The 20,344-nt window shown below is 40.4% G+C and overlaps 1 protein-coding gene across 10 annotated transcripts in view; it reads left to right on the top strand.

The window, feature by feature from the left end:
• The window catches only part of LOC140685731 (uncharacterized), a 340,524-nt gene that overhangs the window by 91,084 nt on the left and 229,096 nt on the right, over positions 1 to 20,344 (top strand). The window lies entirely within an intron of this gene.

Below are 20,344 nucleotides of genomic sequence, written 5' to 3'. Positions count from 1 at the left end.
ACCGTATTTGTAGAAATGGTTCATCATTGCTGGCCATACTAGGGATTAGTGTTTAAGCCAAAGTCATCCAGGATGAGCTGATCATTGGAGAAGCTTGGTGGGAAACTCCACGCTGATAGTGACAAACCATGCCCAACGTATCCTTTCTCCACTGGGCCATACATGAGAAGACAGGTCACCAGCATTTGAAGGATCTTTTCCTCCCCAGAACTAACCTCTTTTTCTGGTTCTCCATTTGATTTGGTATCTTGGAAGAAATCAGAGTAGGTATGCCAAGTAAAATACAGGACATACAGTCACATTTGAATTTTCAGATAAAAAATAAAATTTGGGGGATATAGGTATGTCCCCAAATTGCATGCATACTATATTAAAAAGTTAATTTATTATATTAATTTACATTTTATACTAATTATACTGAAAATTAGTGGTCTTTAAATCTGAAATTAAAATTTAACTGATCTGCTGTACTTTTATTGGCTAAATGCAACCTTAATTAGGACCCAAAGGAAATGTGAGGCAACTGAGATGGTTTCTGATGAAAATTTTTATCAGGTAAAAATTACCCAGTGTATTGATTTGCTTTTCTCAGTAGATTCGAATATGTATATCTTTCTTCCAGATTTATGTATTTTGCCTTTCCATTTAATATATACAATATTTCTACAACTACATTTAAAAACTGTTATAAAATTTTATGTTGTAGATAAATTATTGGACATTTCCCTATTATCAAATACTTAGATTATATCCTTTTTTCCCCCCTGCTATAAATGTTACAGCAACTTTTTTAAAAAACTGAAGTATAGTCAGCTACAATGTGTCAGTTACAATGTGTCAATTTCTGGTGTAAAACACAATGTTTCAGTCATACGGATACATAAATATATTTGTTTTCATATTCTTTTTCATTATAGGTTACTACAAGATATTGAGTATAGTTCCCTGTGCTATACAGAAGAAATTTGTTTTTTTTTAAATCAATTTTTATATTTGCAAATCCCAAACTCCCAGTTTATCCCTTTTCACCTCCTTTCCCCCCGGTAACCGTAAGATTGTTTACTGTCTGTGAGTCTGTTTCTGTTTTGTAGATGAGTTCATTAGTGTCTTCTTTTTTCTATTTTTATATTCCACATATAAGTGATAACATTTGGTATTTTTCTTTCTCTTTCTGGCTTACTTCACTTAGAATGATGATCTCCAGGTCCATCTATGTTGCTGCAAATGACATTATTTTGTTCTTTTTATGGCTGAGTAGTATTCCACCGAATAAATGTACCACAGCTTCTTTATCCAGTCATCTGTCAATGGACATTTAGGTTGCTTCCATGTCTTGGCTGTTGTATATAGTGCTGCTGTGAACATCGGGGTGCACATACATATACTTTATATAGTCAAAAGGTATAAATGTAGCATCCTGAGAGAAACAATCAGTATATTATTTCCACTTTGGGGTAAATTTTTTCAGAGTTTGCAAGATTGTAGGATCTTTTTGAGGGCAAAAAAAAAAAAAGGATGCATCATAAGGATGATGCCTTGCTTCTAAGCATCATATTGGGATCTTTTAGAGTAAGGCAACATTCCCCCTGCCCTCTGGTCCTTTTGCTTCTTCTCATGGTCCAGCTCGTGCTTTGATGAAATATAAATAGCTCCTTTCAATGTAAACTAGGACTGGATGTAAAATTTGTATTGTCAAGCTTATAAGTTACTGACTGTATACCAAGTCTCTTTGGTTTCTTTTGTATGGTTAATGTTCCCATTATTTTGTAATTGAGTTTTTTTTAATTAGGTAACTCTTACAGTTGTCTTAACCCTAATGTGTATATTGTTCTCAATCACTGGAAAGGTTTGGTGGGTCCCTTGAGAACAGAGGCAGTTCTATATTTGGAAGATCTACTTTACATCCATATTTGCTTGATTTTTTTTTTCCCAGGGATGAAATTTAATCAGGTACTAAAGACTAAATACGATAGTTTGCCAGAGAGCCATCTGGGTACTAAAAGTAATTTTTATTTTTTCCTATTTCCTCTGCTCATTTTTCTGAGATAATGTTTCCTCCATGTTATATCATTGGAGAGCTATGATTTTCATCTTAAATCTATGATCCCTTAAAAAAAATAATGGCACTGCCTCTGTTTTTGGAGATTAGCTTGAATGGCTGTATTTGGAAACTCAGGGTTTTTCCTGATCCTAATTCTCAAATGCATCCTGATGTCTTATTGGAAGGACATATGGGAGAGACTTGGGGGTAAGCTCCCTAAATAACCTGAGTTTGAATTTGCCAGGAGAGAATTTATGGGCTCTTTTCTGAACTTCATTGAGAGGCTCCTTTGATATGAAAACCACCTGGAGCCGAGGGAAAGTTTGCACACCTGCATCTTCCCTCAGCCCTGAGGACTTGAAGGGGATGGACTGGTGGGGTGTCAGAGAGGAGAGTCCCTGATCCAATGCTAAGAGATCCTGACCAAATTCCCTTTAAGATTTATGTCTTGGAAGGTGTAGTTGTTATGAGAGGGCTCAGCAGAACCCTCTGGGGCTCTGAAACACCAGTACTGTGGAATCCCACCTCTCAGCCAGAGGCCTGGAGCCGTGAAGGCAGGAGGGAACGGTGAACAAGGCACTCCCCTGAGGCTGCTGCCGGGTCTCCCTGCAGGCTGGGAACACCCTCGAGACAGGGCTGGGTCCCAACTGTCAGCTCACATCTTGCAGGAAGGGGGCTTAGTGCACTAGTCACCAAGGGGAAGGGATAAAAACTATGCCCTAAAATAGTTGGAGGTTGGGGGATGTCAAAAGTTGAGTAGGGGCTTGAGCCAAGTACAGAGGCCCTTAGATTTCTGGATGTAGTCTTAGGAAAGAGATTTTCCATAAAAGGTGCTTATTTCTAAATGCAGTGACATATATTTCTCTCTTGTTTTTAGTTAAGTGAAAAACCCCTGTGGCCATTACTTCTGTTACTTCTGTGTTGCTTAAGAGGCGTGTGTGTGTGTGTGTGTGTGTGTGTGTGTGTGTGTGTGTTTCTCTTGGGAGCTTCTGCAGCACCTCGGTTGCCTGCCCTTTCCTGGAATCTGTTCCCAGAGCCTGCAGCGAGAGTTTTCATGCAGGTAATCAAGAAACTCGTTTCCAGCCAGAGTCACACTGTTTTGCCATGAGCACAGCCAACAAAATAGCATGCTGCTGGCAGGAAACGATCATGGCTCTCATACCTTTGAGGCTGCCCGAAGTGAAACGCTGCAGTGAAACTGCTGGCCCAAGCAGAAAAATTCAACTTCTAGCCCTGAACTATTTCACGGGGCATCTGCTCAGTCAGGGCCTGTGTGAGGTGAGGTGGTTCATGGTGATACATGACTCAGCTCTATTATTTCATAATTTCCCATCTCTTTTTCTCCTTGTGTGGGTCATCCTTCTCATGTGCTCCACCCTCTAACCCCCTTCCCCCTTTCCGCTCGTATAATTTTTATCTAGGCTGTTCCCTTTGTCAGCATTTGTCTGGGCCAGTCTTTCCCGTTTTCAACTTCTCCACCAAAGTGTTTCCTTCCTGTATACCTTCCCTATAGCATCTTATGGCTTGCTCACTTTTGAAGCATTTAGATATATAGGAATTTTTTTCATGATCCACATATTTATGCTAGCAATGAAATATGACATTAGGCCAACTTTGGATGTAGAGTTAAACAGCTTTGCTTCATTTTAAGGCAGCTAGTGATCACACAGAGAAGTTCAATAATAGGCCTGGAGGATTTTGGTGGTCAGAGCCTTCTTCACTTTGTAGCTTTATTAACTTATGTGTATTCATTGGTGCACTCAATTGTGCAGCAAGTACTTCTTGTGCATATGCCAGGTGAGAAAAGCGAGATTGGGTTTCTGCCTTTAGGGAGCTTCGAGTCTAATGGGAAAGCTGGTGATATTCAAATAATCACAAAAGAGATGAAAAATTACAATTGTAATTATACCATGAACATGTATTATAAGGGAAATTGACATAATATGGAGGTGAGAGAAACTTCTCTGAGTAAGAATTGAAATGAGGTCTGACGGAAGATTAGATATTGACTGGAGAATAGGCAGTAATGCAGGTTGGGGAATAGCATGTGCAAAGGCCCTGTGTGTGGGTGGGGAACAAGTGACTGAAAGAAGGGTTGTGTGATAAGAGTTCAGAGAACATTGCTGGATTTCCAAATAGCTAGACTAAGTCACTGAAGTATGTTAAGTGGAGGGGTGATATGATCAAATTTGTATTTCAGAAAGAATACTGATTAAATGGACAAATAATCAGAGGAACAAGAGTAGATGGAGGTAGTCTGGTGAAGAAGCTCTCACAGTGCTGATGAGAGGGAGGGTGGCTTGAATGGGGGTGGTGCTGTGGTGGAGATGGACAGGGGTGGGCACAGATGCAAGGTATAAATTTAACAAAACTTGGTAATGGTTTGGACGTACGAAGAGAGGGTGATGTCAGACACAGCTTTCAGATTTCTGGTTAGCTCAGGTGGACAGACAAGGAAGAATGGGAGAGAACCAAGTTCATGGTAGAATTTCACAAGTTAGTTTCTTGTTAGATTGAGATACTTTGGATTGTCAAGGTGGAGATGTCAGAAAGACAGTTGGATTTACATATGTGGAACTCAAGAAAGGGTGTGGGATAGAGTTATAAATGAGGGAACCAAAGCTCCAAGAAAGTCTTGCTCAAAGCTACATGGCTAGGTAGAGCCATGATTCAATTTGGGTCTTTTTGCTTCTTGACCAAGTATATCCTTCACGTCACAAAGAGAAGAAGGTGAATGCAGTCACGTGAGCCTATGAGGTGGGCATGCTCCCTTTCCCCTGCCTCAGTGATTCTACTGTTGATGAAAATTCAAAGCTATGCTATTAGAAGAATATAGATATTCATGCTTTCTTCTTAATTTTACTTGCGTTGTGAGATTTGAGAGTTATATGTACATTTTGATCTGCTATTTCCCTTATATCTAAATATTAACAACTCCTTAACAGATTGGATTTGATTGTCCCTGAGGATCAAAGGTATAACTCAGTGAGTTAATGTGAAAATACTGAAATTGACTGCAATGTCTTGTCGTCTTTTTAAAGGAGAAAAAAAAATGTGGGTATCTCTGAAAGATTCCACGTTTAAGTCCTGCTGTGTTCTTTGTTTTAAAAGACATAGGAGGAAGTAGTTTAGGAGGAAAACTGAGGGAGGACCACAGCTATCATTAAGATAGTCTGGGGACCATATTGTTTGTGTATGTCATAATGAAAAAGGGCCAGTGTGTCCCTTCTTCAGCTTGGTGTGTTTGCTCTGATTGAGAGCAGGGCATTTAGAAGCAGTGAGCTGTTCAATACGGGGGCTTCACGTTACTGTAATTTTCCAGTGCATGTGCTCAGAACAGCATTTTAAAATGTTAATGATACTATTAATTCCCAAACACGATTTTCAAATTGAAAAGCACCTATTCTTCTGCAAGGTTGAAACCTGACTTTCCATTATGTGGCATAAAACTGTCTCAACTCTTTGATTTGTTTTGCAAGGGGAAGATGATTTAAATGTTCTTCTGTGTCCTTTCTCTTGTCTCAGAGATGCTCAAGGGGTTTTTAATTCTAAAACTTCCATTGCAACCAAGTCTGAAGCTGCATATCCAGGATTGCTGGCAAATTCTCCCTTCCCACATCCCCGACTTCACCCTCACTCCCACACCCCTTCCGCCCAGCGTCTGTGGAACTAACCAGGCAAAGTCACGTGCGATAGCCTCACCGAGAATTTTTTCTGTACCCCTCTTCTTTTGTGTTCTCACTGTTTTGCTAGGGTTTGCTTTGTCCACCATTTGTTGGGGTTAACTTTAAAATGAAAAGACTGTGATGTCATTGGGAGTGCACCCATTCAGTCTGTTTTAAGGGCGATAAGAAACAACTTTAATTACTGCCTCCAAATAGCCTCCTTTAGGTTTAGCACAGTGCTTCAAAGTCCCATGATAATTACTGAGTCAAAGCATCGATGTGTGGGCCTCAGATGTGACTGTCTTCCAGAGAGGACTCGGATGTGGGAAAAGGCAAGAGGAGAGGACAAAGAAACCATGAATACGTGAAAAATGATATTAAATTACATGAACTTGTGTAACATTTAACCACTGTCTAATTAATACCTATTATGATACATGCTGTTCTAGGCCCTGGGGATAACACTGAACAAAACAAATGAGATCCTTTTATATATGCAGTTTACTTTTAAATGAATTAATACAGCAACTCAAGACAATCCTTGTTTTTGGCCAATGCTTCCTTGTCAAGTGAATATTGTCATTCTCAATCTGTGGACCATACATCTTAGGGGCTGAGAACTACATAGAATTCATGAGTGACTTTATGTGTGTACCAAGCATTGTCTGCAGACTGAATGAATAAATCAAAGTATAATTGTTGTGCAGGAGTCTGCATCCTGCTTTGATTTTGAATAGATGTTACTTGGATAGTTGAAGGGCATTGTCAAAGATAGAAGGAACTATATATTCATTGAAGAGGGGGATTCTGTATAATAATGGCACTTGGTTTGGGAGTTAGAACTAGCCGTTGGTTTATTTTTGCTCTAGGATTATGTAGGGAAAAAAATGAATTGCCTTCCATTTCATGCTTCATTGGCACAGCAGACCACGTAGGTCTCCTTTCCTCTCTGTTAGGGTCACAGGTCTGATAGCTTTATCACAATTGGCCTCACAACTCATTTCTTTTTAAGCAAAATAAGAGAAAGAGAGAAAATGATCTAGAGTCCGCCTTTCTTCACCCCCAAGCAGGGCATTGGATGCTCTACCTTGAACATTCACCATGAAACAGGCTCCTCATTAAGGTTCACGTGGCTACCTGAGGGAATTCAAGGATGATGCAGGGTGTTGGCATTTCAATGGGGAGATTGGCAGTGATGATGTGATATCCAGTCTGACACTGGTATCTTGCAGACCTGCTCTGCACTTGTACCAGCACTAACTTAGACCAGCGCTAACTTAGACCAGCGCTAACTTACACCAGCACTGACTTAGACCAGTGCTAACAGCTGCAGAGCAGATCTGTTCCAGCAGAGGAGCCAGGGCACAGTCTGCTGGTTACCATCCAACTTTCATCCTCTGTCCACTCCATTTCAAGAAGAAGTGCCTGACAGTGGGTCTGCTTGAGAGAGTCTGGTTTTGTGGCATGAGCTTCTATTTGGGGAAGGCTGCTATACAGGAGATAGCCTAGTGAGTCACGTCCTTAGTGAGTCATGACTGCTCTGCTATCAAATGGTAGTATTTACTGAGCATGTGACATGTGCCTAGTTACGAGGTAGATGCCGAGAGGGACTCCTGTGCACTGGGGGCACTTGTTCTCAAAAACAGGTCGCAGCGCCCAGCGGCAGAGTATACAGTTTAGTGTCTAGCCACGTGATAATGTATGGTAGAGATGCCATGCAGCAGGAGTTCCAAGAAGGAAGACATGAATGAGTAGGGTGAGACATTCAGGGTTCATGAAGGAAGCAGGACTTACAGCTAACTAGGACTTGACCATCATATCTCTGTTTCCATTTCTACTATCTGAGTCAGTGAATCTCCATTTCTTGTGGCTGCAAATTCCTTGCAGCCAGAGAGGGCCGTGAAAATACGCTTCTATTGTCATTGATGATATTCAGCTCCTTTTAGTGGCCAAGATTCTGCTCTACTGTTCAGGATATTTTAGGACAGGAAGGTCAGAAAACAGATCAGTCGCTTGTGATGGTTCCCCGTGACTACCAAAGGACATGTGTGGTCTAATGACTGGGCTTGAAGGTACTTCAATAATAATGCCCCAGATACTCCTAAATGACCTTGATGGAGAGAATAGCTATTGATGTTGCACAGAAAGTTTCCCAGTACGATGCAAATGTAGCATCCATCTGTGTCTCCGTTACTGTAGAACACATTGCTTCCACTGCTCCTCTAGTGATACGGTGCTCAGATGAATCTCAGAATTACAGTGAAGCAGCTATGCAGACAGCAGGCTCTGGGTGTGGAGGCAGAGACAGAGAAAATGATAGAAGTCTCCCAGGGAAAATGATAGAAGCCTGCAAATGATCTGTGAGAGCAAGAAGGGTTCACATTTAAGACCATCTAGGGAAAGAATAATGATGGGGAGCCACACCAAGGTTGGATAAAGACCACCACAATTGGCCATCAAAGCCATGGCCACCAAAGTGTATTACCAGTAGCTAAGCCCTATGTACCTTTACATATAAATATGTGTAGTAAATTCTTTGTAAAGTTTCCTAGCACATGTGAATTCAGTCATTCTGATAATTCCTTTTGTCTTCATAAAATCCTGAAGTTAACGATATTCCATCTTGGCATTATTATACACAAAGATGTGGGGAGTTTGATAGCAGGCAAGACCCTGGTCCCTAGTGAAGGCAAAACCAGATGGTCAGCGCCCCTACACATTTCTGTTTGGGTGTGTTACAGATTTCATATCTCTAGCCAGGTAGATGCAATTCCAGAGTTCTTGCTCAGCTCATGATGAAAAAAAAAATACTGAAACAAGAAGCAACACAAGATTTAAAAAGTTTATTCTATTATAGTGCTTTCAAAAGTTAGAAAGGAAATGAATGAAGAGAGATTTTGTGATTCGTTTAATAAAACAAGAGAGGTGATGAAAATAGCTCTAAAGTGAGAGTCAGGCAGGGGTTGCAGCCCAACTGTTTCGTGACACTGAGTCACCAGTATTAGCAAAGGACTGCAGACTGGTTTGAAATACTGCTGTCATTTTCAGAAATCCCATTGGTTGGTGATGAAAATTGCTAATATAAGCCTGAACATTCTGGATAATGAATACTACGTAAGGGATAGGGAAAATATTGCAAAGAAAGCTGTTAGAACAAAAGAAATTAGGCAAAATTTAGTCCCTTGGCTAAGACGGCTGTGCCTAGAGAAAAAAGAAAATTATCCCAAGCTGAAAAGAATGCCATCATTGTTAACAGACACTGACTTGTTTTAATTTTGAAAGCTGATTTCTTTTTCATCCTAGGGTAGATGCTCAGCAGGTTTGTGCAGGCTGTAATGTAAAACAAACAAACAAAAGCAACGTATTCTATCTTTGACTAGTCTCCCTAGGTACACTTTATATTTTTTCATAATTGCCAGCGTTTATTACAGCATGCATTATTAAATGGAGCTAACATTTTGTTGTAATACATTTTCATACACGTGACTCCTGTGTGGGGCACATGCTTGCTTTTATTGCTTTGAGCCAGATACGGCAGATAGGTTTAATTTCTTGGTCAGCACCAACTGATTGGAGTGGGCTGACTGTGCTGGGGGTTGAGAAGTATTCTGTGGGTATTTCTGGACTAAATGAGAAGAAGGGTATGATTAATTTGTGATGTCCGACATGGATTTGGAGGGAATGGTAATCGAGTGGTTGCCATGTTTTTACTATTCTTGGAGTTTTATGTCCTCAGCCAGAATCCCAGAAATTTTCTCCAATAGATCCCTTAGTAATCTGACAATGCAATATTTGTTGAGTTAAGGAGGGACTAACTTCCAATGGAATCGTTGAGAGTGTTGTCCAGGTATGGACGGTTCAAACTCCTCCATAGAGAAACACTTCTTTCTTCAACAACTACCTTGATGATTCATGTGGCAATAGCTAATCAAGTTTAAGATCTGCCTACTCACTAATTCTACTTTGGGTTACATGCCATACCATACATAATACCTTAGAGAAAATTTGCATATGTACTTATAGAGACATGCACAATCATTTTATTTAAAGCCCTGTTTATAATCAAGAGATGCAAATAACTGAAGTATCTATCACAATAAGACATAGAAAAATAAATCATGATATAAGAATACATGGGCATGCAACACTCTAGGCGAATGAACCAGGATGACACTTATCAATGTAGATACTTTTAAAAAAATACTGAGTGAAAAAGTTAGTTGCAGGATGTTTTATACAGTCTGATAGCTTTTCTTTAAAGTTGAAACATATTTGGGGAGGTGGTATAGCTCAATGGTACAGCGTGTGCCATGCATGCATGAGGTCCTGGCTTCAATCCCTAGTACCTCCCTCCACTAACAAAAAAGAAAATAAAAGTTGAAACATACTATATTATGTTTAAATTTACAGTTGACCATACTATGTGATTTGTGAGTACACACACATACAGAAGGATGTAGTAGTGAGAACACACATGGGAGTGAATCATGCGAATCTCAGGATTGTGATTACCTCCTGGTAGGAAGAAAGGAAACAAGATTCGGGGGGAGCTTAATAGAGGACTTCAACAATTTCTGTAATATTTTATTCCTTAAAACAAAACAAAAGAAAGACACAAAGCACAATATTTGAAGCACACTGTGCAACGTGTCAAGATATGTTCATGTGGGTTCACGTGTGCTCATTATTCATTATACTTTTCCACATGTTTAATATTTCAGACTTAAAAATTATTAGAAGAGAGTAAAAACCCAATCGTTGAATTCTCACATTTGCTATGGAATGGAGTTGGTGGGCATCTGTTCCCTGAGATACTGCCTGATGGTTTTCCAGGGACATCATGAATCCATTATCTTTCTTAATTAAAAAGAATCAGCCCAGGGCAGGTATTGGCAAATTACCCGCAGTGAAATGTAGTCCCCTTTACCCTACTACCTCTTCAGTGTAGATAAAGGTTATTCTCAATTGTTTTTGTGGCCCCAGAAAAAGTACATTACACAACTTGAAGTTTCGTGTTTATGTGAGAGAGGATGCTTCTACCCTTAACACCTCATAACTATTCATATATTTTTGCATGAGTATTCATTCTCCCATCCAAATTATCTGCATTTTCCTTATTTCTTATCACTCTCTAAAACACAATTTGTGTTCTTTGGTATTTGGAATCAATCAGTGACTAAGGATATAATTTTTTGCCATTGTGGTGGGGGGAGATATTAGCTAAAATATTTTGCTCATGACTAATATTAATTTTTCCACAAATAGTTCTAGGTTTATGTATAGAAAATATTTTAAACATTTTTAGAAGCATGCTTTTCTCATATTCTGAGAGTGCAGAGTCTGTTAAAAGTATTTTCTTTGATTATTTTTAAAAGAATTGAATACTTTTTAAAACATTTTAATAGATATTAAGTGGATAAATAAAAGCAGCTTTCTCACTTTAGCATACCGCAATGTGTAGTGTACATTTTAGAAGGCAATATAAGATTATGTCTCAAAAACTTGGAGAAGTAACAGTTATCACACTAGTTTTGTCTGCACGTGCTTCCCAACCCACTAGGTGGCGCTGCGGAGGGCCAGTTCTTGCCTACTGCTCATGCTGAACCAGGCTACAAGTAATATCAAGAAAATGATTTATATTTGCTCATTAAATAGTATTGGGATGTAAATGTCCAAAAAAGAAACTAAAGAGATACAAGAGATTAATATTAATATTTGAGGGAAGAAGATGTGGGAACTGAGAGGTTCAATCTTCATCAAAAAGCATTATGTACTTGGTCAGGTGGGTTAGACATTTTTCTTCCTTCAGGAGCAACACAGACATACAACCCTTAAGATAACTTGGTGCTCTCTGATGTGTGGTCAATTCAGGGATGCTGATGTATTGAATGTACTGTAAACATTACTATGCATGTATAGAACTTTTGTGTACTGCAACTCACATGATTTTTACCATAAGCCTGTGATGTAGGTAAACTCATTATTTTCCATATGAGGAAATGGGGTTCAAGAAGAGCAAGTTATTTAATGTTGCTCAATTAGTGTGTGGAGGAACTGGGTTCAGATTCAGGATTTCTGATTCTAAAACAAGTACCTTTTTTTTTTCCTAGTAGGCCGTACTTCCTGGGTCCAAAACAAAAATCTCCATTCTCCAGAAATTGATGTCCATAGACTTCTGAGACAAATTCCTCTCAGAATATTATGCTCACCTGTACCTAAGGAATAAAGCAATTGCTTTTAATATGAGTATTGATGTATTCAAGTCGCAGGAGCCAGTTTAGTTACAGATGTCTTATGCAAAAAGAGTGCTTTATCTTCTTTGGTGCAGACTTTCAGCTTATATAGCATTTTGCGTAGCATATAATTTGTAATTCGTCTTCATAACTCTTTAAAGTAGGTGGAATATCTCAAATGTATAAATGAATACTCCAACTCCCAAGAGATCCAAGCTTGAATTTGAGATACCTTATTCCAAGGTGATCGTGTTTACAAACCTAATGACTCTTGACATTGTTTAGGAATTGCCTCAATTTCCTTTTCAATTGTTTTTCTTGGGTTGATGTTATTTTAATCCTTTAAGGAGCAAAGCAATGGTGAGGGAAGTGGTGTAGCATTATAACCCTTGGAGAAGCTGGGATGCATGTGCACTTTGAAAGAGTAGACTAGATAGGATCTACTGTAATTCTGTATTTGGACATGAAATATAATAGATAAACAAACAGAAAAACATGGATAGCTCAGGCAACTATAATCAATGTCTTGTGATGGCCTATAGTGGAAAAGAACCTGAAAAGAAAAAATACCTATATATGTATATGTATAACTGAATCACGTTGTTGTCCACCTGAAACTAACGTTGTAAATCAACTGCACTTTCTTAAAACAATTTAAAAAATCGTATTTGGAAAAGGAAAAGAGTGTCTATTTGTGTTTATGATAAAAGCTACTGAAAGGAATGTTCGGCAAAGTTTTGGGGTGGGATATGGCTAAAAAGGGCTGAGAAATACCCATAAAATAGGAGCCACAAGAGCTATGGAATTAGAGATTTAGGTGCAAATCCCAGTTCCACAGCAGCATAGCTGCGTGCTTGAAGCAAATGACTTAATTTTTCCTTGTTCTCCCCAGTGCAAAATGGAGGGAGTGAAAAATGTTTGATAGATTTGGTGTGAGGATTTATCAAGTAAAATAGAGGCTGCCTGGAATGGTGTCTGGTCCATGGAAGGTATTCAAAAATATTTTTTAAAAAAATTTATTGTTTCTTTCAAGTGACTGTTGGGTTCCTTTGACTTGTCACATCTGGCTTGCAGCCCATCTGCCACGAAGTCAGGCTAACACAGACTGATTCAAAAAAGGTGATTTTTGAAGAAAGGAATCATTGCAACCCTTTTTACTTTTTTGGCCTCAGAATTGGGAGAGAGAAGTGTTTCATTTCGCCTGGGCTGGACTGGAATGGCTTCTCTCCCTGCCAAGTCCTCATTGTGCCGAATGGAAATGCCAAGGGTTGGGCGGGGTCCACACGGCGAGAGGCCAGTAAATGACAGCTCTTGGGAAGTGCTTTACCGCTGATGACCGGCTGAGGGGCAAGTCAGCACCTGTCTGTCCTCTTTCAGTGTTGGGAAAGATGCTCTCAAAGTTTGAGACTGGGAGGTCAGCCCGTCATCCCCTGCTCTGGTCCTACCTTTAATGGACAGCAATCTTTGAAGGTCCTCCTTGTCATCAGTGAAATATTTAAAAGTTCTCAGAACAACGTTATTTCTTCAGCACCGAAAATTGGCTTTACCATTGGACAGAGCAGGTGCTTTCCTGGATGGGCTATTTGCTGTGTGATGGAGAGGCTCCCTAACGTGAATATAATACACTTGCCAAAACCTCTCTTTTCAAGATTCACTTCTTTTCTCTTAAAAGTGATGGGGTGGGAACTACGTCTCTCAACACCTGCTTCCATCTTCCTTGTGTGCCTTGTTGTACTGCAGCTGGAAAACTACCAGCTGTCTCTCCCAGTCCTCCTTGCAGGGGGGATTTGGATAGGATTTGGGTTGCATGAGCTGGGTGCACTTAAAGGAGACATGAATTCAGAAACCAGCTCAGAAGGGACAAGGGGGGTGGTGCAGGGGGCATCTCTGTTGTTGATGAGAGTCTAGCAGGCATTGCTCTGGGACCCACCATTCTAAAGCAGCCTCCTGATGCCCAGATCCTGGTGGGCATGGTGTGACCCAGGAGCCAGCAGCTGGAATAGCATCATTCAAATTCCAGGTTCCTGATGGTGGCAGAGATAGAAATTCCACGGAGTGGGGGAGACGGGGCAGGGGGGCAGATTGCTGTGCTCTTTTGGAAGTTGGGCTCTGCCTAGACCCTAGGTCTTCAATAATTGTGTCACAATGATTTTTATCATTTACAACTGAATCCAGCAATTATAGTTCAAAAATCTTAAAATCTTTTGGCTCACTAGATTTTGTCTTCCACAATTTCTGTGATCTGTGCAGGGAAATGGTAGGAATTTTTATGGGATGAAAAGAGAGAAGTAGGGAGACATGGGGAAGAGAGTGGGAGCTTTGGAGCCAGAATGCCTGGTTTTTCGGTCCTGCTGTACCAGTTACCAGTTGAGATTCCTTGAGCAAATGTCTTTCTCTCTGAGCTTTAGTTTCTTCTTATAAAATGGGAACAATCCTAAATACCTTTCGGGGACGCTATGAGAATTAAACAATACAGAAATATAGGGAAAGCATCTTCTATATAGCAGACGCTCTGTTTTATTTATTTATTTTTAATTGAAGTATAGTCAGTTTACAGTGTGTCAATTTCTGGTGTACAACATAATGTTTCAGTCATATATATATAAATACACATACATATATTCCTTTTCATATTCCATTTCATTTCATTATAGATTAGTATAAGATATTGAATATGGTTCCCTGTGCTATACAGTAGAAACTTATTGTTTATCTATTTTATATATGATAGTTAGTATCTGCAAATCTCAAACTCCCAATTTATTCCTTCCCACCCCATTTCCCCGCTGGTTTCTAAAACATAGATTGTTTTCTATGTCTGTGAGTCTGTTTCTGTTTTGTAAATAAGTTCATTTGTGTCTTTTTTTTTTTACATTCCACATATAAGTGACATCATATGGTATTTTTCTTTCTCTTTCTGGCTTACTTCACTTAGAATGATGATCTTCAGGTCCATCCATGTTGCTGCAAGTGGCATTCTTTCTTTCTTTTTTATGGCTGAGTAGTATTCCATTGTATATATATACCACATTGCCTTTATCCATTCATCTGTCAATGGACATTTAGGTTGCTTCTATGACTTGGCTGTTGTAAATAGTGCTGCTGTGAACATTGGGGTGCATGTATCTTTTCAGACTAGGGTTCTCTCTGGATGTATGCCCAGGAGTGGGATTGCTGGATCATATGGTAAGTCTATTTTTAGCTTTTTGAGGAATCTCCATACTACTTTCCATAAAGGCTGCACCAAACTACATTGCCACCAGCAGTGTAGGAGGGTTCCCTTTTCTCCACACCCTCTCCAGCATTTATCGACACACTATAAATGTTAGATAAAATTATAACTACCCATAATGTGAGTGTGGATATCTGGAAGATTGCTCAAATGAGTGTGTGTGTGCATGCATGTGTGTAGGAGGGCAGAGGTGAACATGGGAAGGGAGAACATGGACACAGAGAAGGCATCAGGAAAGGAAAAGAACATTTTGAAAGGGCTGGTGAGAGGCCACTGCAGTCAAGCTTTGTTGCCTTAGACATGACCACGTGCCACTTTCCTCCTAAGATGATACGCTTCTCTCACACGGAAATGCTCCCGAACACCTTAGAATTAATTAGCCTTCCTATAGCAGTGATACGGACCCTTATTCAAATCATGCTTCCAGTCCGTGTTTGCTCTATGACCAGAGGCAAGTTATTAAACCCTCCTTTGCTGCAGTTTGCTCATGTAAAATGGGGATTAAAAATAAGATCTCATTGAATTTTTTGAGGTTTAAATGAGTTCATGCACATCAAACATTTCTAAACAGTTACCTGGCACATAAAAAATGCTCAATAGAGTTATGATTGTTCTCACTGATTAATTATAATTTATCATGGAGTCAGTGTGTGGACGTACGTACAGAGGCATAGCTTCATGTGTATGTTTGTATCTATGTGCTTGTGTATGCTTATTGTCACTGTGTATGTTTGAACACATGCATGCATGTAACAAGTGTGGAAGCACATACACTTTTATGTATGTGAATATGTGTCTGTTAGGACCATAGGTATTGTACGTGTGCTGTTTGATGTGCTGGTATTTGCACGCGTGCATTTGTGTTTATGTGTGGGTCTATTTGTTGTGTGTACTGTGTGTGTATGTACCTGGGTATTTCTGCATGTTTAGGGCACGTGCACGGATATGTGTATGTGGATATGTTGGCTGTGTCCATACTGAGGTTCACATGTGTAGGTACAAGAGTTGTTGTGTGTGGTTGCCTAGGATGTGCAGTACATAATGCAGAGAACGCCATTCACATTGTGGTCTATATGAATGCATAGCCCTGTAGCCTTGTCTTACAGGAGCCACAGTAAAGGCACCATTAGAGGGCGCCATTTCCCACTTTCAGGTTGAAACAGGTGCTCTAGATTTTCTCTCCCCTTGCCCATTCGGCTGGAAGGAAAGAAAGAAAAAAATAAAGTAACACTACCTCTTTTGTGCAACACACATTTGCCTAAACTACTTTGTGCCTGCTTTGGTTTAATGGGTTTTACATTTATTGTTTGTCATTGTTTGACTCCAGCACAGCTGGTTTGGCAGTTTCAGGAGCATTACCATTTGGAAGGCACACACCAGCCCTAAAGCAGCCTAGGGCTAAGCCATTCCCAAAGTCTTGGCAAGAGCATTTCCTGACAGTTCAGGGAAGTTACGGGCTTTCAGGATGTGGGAGCAAACATCACCCAGGAACACCACTTCTCATTTAGTATATTGGCTTTCATAAAACCACAAGATTTTAGACATGGCTGCCCCTTAGGGCAGAGGTCTTGGGGTTGTCAGTCCTTCATCTGCCTCCACGCTTCTCATGTGTGTGGTGCCTCCTCCTAGTAACATCTCTTCTACTTGGGAACCACCAATTGTAGTGCATGAGTGACTCCAAGGCTCGGAGTCAAGGAATTTCCCCAAAGTCCTTCAGCCGGGTAGGGACAGAGCTAGACCCAGGGTCTAGAGATCTTAGCTCACACTTGAACCTTTACATTTATATTTGCTTTTATTTTGGGTTTGATTACCAAGCAGGTTCCAGGCAGAGATCATAGTCTGGTGCTCCCAGAAGTATTTCTCTCAAGGGCGGGCAGGACACACACTGGAGGGTTAAAGTTAATCTTCTTGCATTACTGTTTCTCCATTTGACAAATGATGAGGGTGTGCAGACCTGGGAGGGCTGGACTGATTTTTTTCCAGTCTGCATATTCCCTATCCTGCCATATTCTTAGCTTTGGAGTTCATTCTTGCAATTGAGTCCTGATTCTAAAGAGAAGAAACTTCTATAAAAAACATGTAGTGAGTGGGATTTAAATAATCTCTACATAACCTCTCTCAGCTTCTGCATAAAATTCCCTGTAAGGCACTAAAAATATATGGGGAATATGATGGATAGCCCATTGCCCAGACTTGAGAGAAATCTCCACAAACTACACAGCTGAAGAACTAGGTTGAAAAACACCACCAGTAGCCCACCTGTGCTTAGAAATGAATTATGATTGCCTTCCTAAGAGTAGGTAGAGAGCACCCTTTGTAACCACTCCACTGGGCTATCCACATGTGAAATGCAGGATTGTTATCATCCAGAGAACTGTGTGTACATCTCCATTACTGTGTGGCTGATGCATTAATTAATTTAATGTTGTCACAGTGTAATCTCTCTTGCTTTCATTATTACACTTACATTCAGAGATTGGGACCTCCACAGGCAGGAAGTGGTGGTGGTGGGAAAACTCACGGGGTTTACAATACCCTCCTTGGTGTTGACCCCATGAGCAATGGGCTGAAGGCAGGTGCCCAGAGAGGTCTTTATTTACTCCATCTGTTTAACACACCAGGAAAGCAGCCAGTCAGAGCTGGGAAAGATGTCATGGAAGCCTGGCAGAGCTGCTCTTGAGGAAGGTCCATTCAAGACCGGAAACAGGTCAGAATTGCACACAACAACCTATGAACTTGAGGATTTTAAACAAGGTCTAAATGGAACAGAGAGTTGGGACAAGGGCATTTCATACTCCTTGTCTCTTGGCAAATGCAGTCCTGGATAGATAGTTCCTCATTTGATTTTTAATAAAAATCACAAAAAACCCAACAAGCATATGTTTCCTCTGAGACAGATCTTTCTACAAAATAAGTGAGAAGATACATCATCCTGAAAATTCAGAGGAGGAACAGACTTATTAAAATTATTTACTATAGGGACCATTTGGGAAAATTTAATAATTATTTAGCTGCCTCCATAAAAAAGCCAGAAGACATGGTATCTATGAAACAAAAGCAGAAAACCATAAGGAAGGAACAACCAAAGATGTAGTCAAGGCAACCGCTGTAATAAGAAAGGTGAAAAAAAATAAAAAATGAAGTAGAATTTAAGTTCTCATTAATGGCAGTAATGAGAAGAAAGGACATTACAGGACATCAAATCAGTGATGTGGAAGGCGGAGTAGCTCAGAATTCAGAAGAAAAGGACAAGGAGAGAACAAAGATGAAAGACAAGATGCTATTCTGTTCATACACATTTCAGATGATACGTACTTGTGCATCCGACATGTGTGTATCTCAGTGTATGTGCATATATGTGTGTATGTATATATAGATGTATAGACACACCCAGGGATAATTATAGTGGAGAACAGAGAACCAGCTTAATCATTTTATATGATCCCAAGGATGTACCAGAGCATTCCAAATAGACGCATTAACTAACAATGTATTTAAGCCTAAAAACTTTCCTGAGTTGAAAAAAGATTCACCTAGGCTGCTTGAAAACAATCTATATTTTCAGCAAAATCACTGAAAAGTGACCTGACTCAGAGTCAAAGTTTGAATTAAAAAGGTGCAGGAATAAACTTACATGTGTCTAGAAAAGTGAAATGAGAGACGGCGTAAAACAGAATGAATCAGCACAGACTCTGACTTCTCTGCTATAATAAATCTCAGAAAACAGTGAAACCCAAGTGTTCAGGAGCTTGAGGAAAGATTGCAGCGCAGTCATTCTGTGATTATTTCCTGTCCCTTTACCAGGAGGTGGTCATTATTCCCTACTTTGTTCTCCGGTTCTCTGTCTGCATGACTCCTTTCTTAGGGCAGAGTCTGGGTCTGAGACATTGTTGTTGGTAGTGGTGTCCAGCACAGAACCTTGCACGGTGGGCTTGCTAGAGATGTTTGGTTGGACGGAAATAGGAAGGCATCATGGCCTTGTGACAAGTGAAGAAATCCTCAGGTTTGGATGGCTTCGGCAAGGGGTGGGGCTGTGGCTCCCTTACTTTAGTTCAGTTCAAAATGTTTCCAAGTGGGACCATGATACCACTGGCCAAAGACAGATACTTCTCAGAAACATCTTTCTGCTTAAAACATCGTGGCACTTACTGTTCTTAGCAGAAAGACAGTGGACTTAGCAGAAGCCATTGCAAACCAGGCTGTGCACCACCCAGCTCTCGGCGACCTTCCCAACCTATCTGCACTGTCCACACCCTTGCTCTCTGCCTGCTGCCCTGCTGGCTTTCTCGGAGTTTCTGGAATGCTGGCTCTAGGTCTATTCTCCTATTATCACTGGCATTCCTCCTATCCCAGCTGTTAAGACTACGTTTATGTCTGCTGCTAGTTGATTAGCACTTGTCCCCTTAAATAGCCCCAAGGTCCATAAGGACAGTATGTGTGCGATTTTCCCTTCATTTTATCCCCAGCACCGGCATACATCTGGCCTAGAGTAGGTCCTTCATAATTCTTTGCTGAACACATGGGCGTATGACCAAGCTTAGAGACCTGATTCTATGTGTTATATCTTGAGGTCCCACTTTGCCTCCATGAGACTGGTTTTCTTTACCAGTCAAGAGGGAACAATTCACAGAATTGTTCTGGAAAACAACTTAGGCACTGCGATGAAGGGATTTTGTCGATTACAACCCATTCTACAAGAGTAAATTGCTATTTTTGATTCTGTTGATTTATGATTATTCTAGAGCAGATGTGATCAGGGCTACACAAAGAGATACAATTCATTGTTGGCCCCTGTTGTTCCTTTTCTGTTCTCTTCATTTAGTGAGTCTCCTTTTATTGTTCTGCTGTCAAAGCCAGTATTAAGGAAGGGATCTGACACAAACCATTTACATCCTGATGTCAGTTTAAACACTGGGGGTATTTGCAGTTTAAACATGATCTCTGATTGAAGAACAAAAGCCTTTCTGTTTTTAAATAAATGACAAACATCAGTGAGGAGACAGGGACTGAGCCCCGGGGAGTGGGTCACTGGAGACAGCAGCAGGGAAGCCTGCCCCTCCTGGGCCCACCCTGCCATCTCCTCTGCCTGCCCCTGGGCCCCAGCACCTTTCACATCAGTGTCCCCTGTTTCTGAGGGGTCTTCTTCCTGGTCAGTGATTCCCCGTTTGTCTGG

This window comes from Vicugna pacos, chromosome 15 (assembly GCF_048564905.1).
Source record: "Vicugna pacos chromosome 15, VicPac4, whole genome shotgun sequence".
Taxonomy (NCBI): domain Eukaryota; kingdom Metazoa; phylum Chordata; class Mammalia; order Artiodactyla; family Camelidae; genus Vicugna; species Vicugna pacos.
This window is presented reverse-complemented; position numbering and strand designations above follow the sequence as displayed.